We start from the raw sequence: 6,000 nt of genomic DNA on the forward strand, positions 1-6,000 counted from the left end.
AAAGCAAATGGTTCTGACAGTGAACGAGGGCAAGACGAAATATCCCCTGTCATCAAACAAACAGTCGTTGCACTCGCGACTTGGCAACCACGTCACTGTTGCGAGTCATAACTTTGAAGTCGTAGATAACTTTGTCTATCTTGGAACCAGTATTAAGACCAACAACAACGTCAGCCTCGAAATCCTACTCCTACTAACTCCTGCCGACATGTGCTACTTCGGATTGAGTAGGCAATTGAGAAGCAAAGTCCTCTCTCGACGACGACAACAAACATACACCAAACTCTATAAGTCACTCATTATTCCATAGCATGGACGATGACAATATCTAGTGAGTTCGAGAGAAAGGTTCTGCGGAAAATGTATGGTCCTTTTCGCGTCGGCCACGGCGAGTATCGCATTCGGTGGAACGATGAGCTGTACGAGTTATACGACAGCATTGACATAGTGCAGCGAATTAAGAAACATCGACTACTCTGGCTAGGAAACCAAGTATCCTCTGGGTCCGGTGTCTGTCTATGTTGTTGTGATAGAGGGAAGACATTTTTCCAGTGTTTTAGAAATGCGTATACTCGGAGGTCCTAACATCGACTCGGACCACTATCTTGTTATATATCCATGCAATACATGCCTGTAAGCAATACTTTTTTTTCAATTGTTGCCAAATAGCACTACTCTGGAAATGTTACACAATTATAGTTTCAAAAATACGCTAATAAAGTCACACCTTCTCATTTAAAAGGTAAAATGTAAATTTGTTTGCTAATTATAACATTTAGGTGCAAAATTAAACGCCCTGCAGTACTACTATTCTCATGTACATTATATGTATATAGTAGAACAGTTATTTGTCTAATTAAAAACGATAACGCTGATATAGATATAGAGACGTAAGATTCGTTACGAATTAAAACTGTCGGAAATTATTGTGTTCCTTATACTGTATCCGCTAGAGAAATGTTCCATTAGATTAATGGTGTTTTAGGGGATGGTACTCTATAACGCAAAAAAACCTTCTGGACCGAATCAACGCCTGCGATGTACTGCTGAAACGGAACGAACTCGATTCATTTTTGAAGCGGATGGTGATTGGCGACGAAAAATGGATCACATACGACAATGTCAAGAGAAAACGGTCGTGGTCGAAGGCCGATGAATCGTCCTAATATTGGCCAATCCGGGTTGACGGCCAGGAAGGTTTTTCTGTGTGTTGGGTGGGATTGGAAAGGAATCATCCACCATGAGCTGCTCTCATATGGCCAGACGTCTTATTTACCATCTACTGCGAACAACTGGACCGCTTGAAGTAGGCGATCGACCAGAAGCGTCCATAATTGGCCAACAGGAAGGGTGTAGTGTTCCCCCAGGACAAAGCTAAACCATACACTTCGTTGATGACTCGTTAGAAGCTACGGGAGCTCGGATGGGAGGTTTTATCGAATCCAACATAAAGCCCGAACATAGCGCCAAGTGATTACCGCCCGCTCCTGTCCATGGCGAACCCCCTTGTTGGTGTAAATTTGAACTCAAAAGAGGCTTGTGAAATATGGCGTCCGAGTTCTTCGCAAATAAGGAGGGGGGTTTCTGCGAGGGGGGTATAATGAAGTTGACGTCAAGAAGGAAACAGATTATCGAACGAAATGGCGCATCCGATCACTGTAACACTTTTTATAAAGCATTGAATAAAAGGCAAAAAACGGAAGGGAGATATTTGACAATCTAATATAATTAAATGTGAAGTTGGCTGGGAAAAAACTGAATGGGATCAACTTTTTCTTCAATAGAAATTACTTTGTGAACGATCCAATAGTGTTGGTTTCTTTCCGCTTTTAATTAACAATCGTCACCAAAAATACACCACTAAACAGGTTATTTATTAAAAAGCACCTTATCTGATTGCAGAAGTTCATAAAAAAGCTTTTAGCGAATGACAGACAAAAATTATTAGAAAAAATATAATTAAAGGCAGCAGTAATCATTAAAAGCTCCATAAATGGTAATTCCAATTTCAAGCATTTAATTACCTAGAAAGCTTTTTCACACTTACTAATTTTCCACGTTTATCGTTTAACCCATTTTTTTTGTTGTGTTGTTCACAACCAGCTACGATTTGTATCGCAATTCAATAAAGTTTTTATGTGCATTTCAACCGAAACGCTTGTGCATTAGCCATTCGAAGTTTTGCTGTAGGCCATTAATTTTGGCAACATGTTTTGGCTTATCAAAATTAAATGCTTTGCTTTGACAAAGAGTACCGGTTTGAATAGTTCAGTCAAGACTAAAATGGTTTTACCAATTCGCGCCACACTATGCTACGGTACAAATCACAAATATGTTGCTGAGCGGAGAGTGTGGGTTTGTATCAAAGCCAGTTTGCCGACTACCGGCTGCCAACTGTCACTTTTACTCGCCACATGCCACCACATACCAAGTGCCACATATCGAAACATAACAGCGGCAAACATGTCAATTACACGTCCACATGCAGTCTCAAATCAAATTTACGGCGACGCCAAGCGAATATGTGTTACGAGCGCTGTGTGTGTGCACTTAAACCGTATGTAAATTTACAAAGGAGAATGTACGATTCGACGACGGTCGAGTTTGCGCACAAATTATCTGGTCATGTCGGCCCGACCAAAACATAGCCGTCAACGGTCAAGACAGACTGTGCGCCAGTTTGCCAGCCTCGACCGACAGGCTGTCCAGCTGCCAGCCAACTCTTTAGGTTGGCGCGCCGTTTGCAGGCGAGCGTATGTACAAACGATGCCGGTCGTTCCGACGGGCAGGCAATTTATTTTGACTTTTACGAGTGCGTCTCGTCGTAAATTAAAACTTTTGCAAATTTAATTTGAGGTGAGTAAAAGCAACAAAAACTTGAACTACAGCAAGCGTAATTTGAATGTGGTCTTAACGGCCGCAATAGTTTAGCCGCATGGCCATAACGCAGCCGACCAATATACATACATACATACCACCAAACACACCATACTTACGTGCAATAAGCCAACCAATTAACCAACCGCTTAAACCCCCCCAAACTTGGCCGTGGTGCGTGCAGCTTGCAGCTACATACTTAAAGCTGCGAGTGAAGCGGGGAAATCGAAAATGAGGCACAAAAAAAAAAACGCATCTGTTAACGGCCGGTAATTCAGTCGTGGTGGGTAATTAATAATTGCCTATAAAACGCTGTTTTTAAGCAATAAAAAACTGCACAAATTGTAATTGAATAAAAGTGTATAAATCTATTCGCGTATAAGTATGCAGCTGGCACACATCTATTTTGCGACTGCGCCGACGTCGGTGACACGTAGCACGAAGGACAGGGTGACCAGCGTCCACTCAACATGGTCAGTGATTAATTTTAGCTGTTTGCCGCTAGTTGTTGGGCTAAATGCACGCTACACTGCATTGGCGTGGACTGAATGAAATATTATAGGCTTGCACTTATGCCAGCGGAGCTGTGAAGATTTATAATTTTGCAGCGAAAGTGTGGCACGTTGAAAGTTTGGTACGTTGCGTTGTCGGCCAATGCCGAGATGCGGATTATTTATGGCCGATAAGAGTTCGAAAATTAAAATCAGCACATTGCAAGAAGTTACCGATTAAATGGCAACGGATAAGTGTGGAATATATTTTTAGAAAGAAGCACTAAATTGGGTTCAGAGCTGAAGTAAATGCTCTTTGTGGGTTAGTTCGCATTTTTCATATATTGTAAAGTTATGAGCTTAATTTAAACGACTTCATATGGGGTATTCCATACCAAATCGACCACTTTTGAAACCGAACCCTTTAGATTTTACTGAAACTTATCCATCCTTTTCTACCCTTTGAAAAACATTTTTGAGAATTTTTTCAAAATTTTTTGTCCAACTTCGAAAAAGTTATGAATTTTTCAAAAAAAACTGTTTTTTATTTTCAAATAGCCATAACTTTTATAGAAATTGACTTTTGGGGACCTTTTTTTTTAAATTTTTGTTTTTGAATGAACTTTTCGAAAAATGATGATTTGGTTCATAGAATGAAAATAAGATTTGGAACAAAGTTAGTTTAAAGTGTAAAGTGATTCCAAAAGCATTTTGGATGTATTTTAAAACGCAATAAGTACAAGTAGTCTATATTTGAGAGAGTTTATGAAATAAGAACCACCAAGCCTTGACGTTACGAGGTTTGACAATTAAGTAATGAGACTGACTCTATTGCCGCGTTTGTGATAAACCTGTGACCTTGAAGTTCCCTTTCTCCTTTTCCGGCATCCCTCCCTTCTCCATTGATATATATACCATCGCTCTAGGTTGTTTAGTTCGCCTGCTGCGTCAAGTTGAGTAGACGTGTGTTTGTAGTGCTCGTCACGAAAATGGAAAAACGAAATCAAGAGCAACGCGTCGCGATAAAATTTTGCGCCAGATTGGGCGAAACAGCTTCGGAAACGTACGCTAAAATTGTAAGAGTGTATGGTGTTACTGCTCTTAGTCGTGGCCAGGTGTTTCTGGTTGTCTCCGCGCGCCCCCCGCCCGAAAAAAGCTCGCATGAGCAAGTCGAAGGTGAAAACGATGATTATTGCCTTTTTTGATAGCCGTGGAATCGTCCAAAAAGAATTCGTTCCACCGGGGAAAACTGTGAATCAAGTCTACGATTGCCAAGTACTCGAAAGTTTGCGAAAAGGAGTCAACAGGGTGCGCCCAGACATCGCTCGTAACTGGATCCTTCATCACGACAACGCGCCGTGCCACACCGCCCTCAGCGTGTCCCAGTATTTGGCCTCTAAAGGGATCGCCGTGTTGCAACAACCGTTTTATTCGCCCGACATGTCACTCTTTGTTTCCTGAAATAAAATCGGTGATTAAAGGAACCCATTTTGAGTCGATTACGGGCATCCAGGCGGCCGTGACGAGGGTACTCGCGGACATCCCAGTCGAAGAGTTCCAGAAATGTTACGAAGCATGAAAAACGCGCTGGAATCGGAACTATTTTGAAGGGGATGGCAGAGTTGTAGAATAATTTTCAAATATACGGTTTTTATGGAATCAGTCTCATTACTTAATTGTCATACCTCGTAGATGCTCTGTTCACATACTACCATTATAGCGCATTTAGTAGTCTCCTATAACCCATAGTTCAATTTACAGACAGTTTCAGAAAAATCCAATTTGTTTATCGCGTTTACATTTTTTGTCCACACACTTTGGTAGACCGACTAGCCAAATGGCCACTTAAGTATTTTATGTACACTTTACATTTTTTTGCATTACTCGAAATCGCACACTGACAGCTGTTAAGTCAAATTGTGGTTTTATGTATTTTCAAGTATATTTTAGTCTGTGGTAACATATTTTGCTAACTAAACTGACAGTCGAGGTTAAAGTTGATGATTATGTTGACAGATTATTTTTGTAGCTGTCATACAAGTGTAAAATTGACATAAATACGTCGACAGAAGTACGCCGGCGGGGCAGCGGATAAAACAAGCGACAAGAGTTAGTCAGGTGGTCAGTGAGTGCAAATGCTGTTGAGAGAGGGAGGAAAGCGTTGGGGTTAATGTTGGTTTCAACTAAAGCGCAGTGAAAACATTGATTTGACATTAAACACGTATTTATATGCATGTGCTAAAATACTTGTACGTATGTGAGTATAACCCAGCAGTAATAATTTATGGCTTTGGCCTGGCGGTATACCGATTGATAAAAAAAAATATTTTTGTATGATTGAAAATACACTTTATTATTCAGTATAATCTCCCTGAACATTAATACACTTGCTCCAACAATCCTCCAATCTGTGGATCCCATCCCTGAAGTGAGAATCCGGAAGGTCTGCAAAATACGTTTTAATAGCCGTTATGACCTCTTCATTTGATGAAAAACGCTTACCACGCACACATTTTTTCGAGTTCTGGAAACAAATGGAAGTCGCTGGGAGCCAAATCTGGTAAATACGGTGGATGCTCTAACCATTCGAACTTCAATTCCTGGATTTTAGCCATTGTCAAAATAATCTTGT

Source organism: Bactrocera dorsalis, chromosome 1 (assembly GCF_023373825.1).
Source record: "Bactrocera dorsalis isolate Fly_Bdor chromosome 1, ASM2337382v1, whole genome shotgun sequence".
Taxonomy (NCBI): domain Eukaryota; kingdom Metazoa; phylum Arthropoda; class Insecta; order Diptera; family Tephritidae; genus Bactrocera; species Bactrocera dorsalis.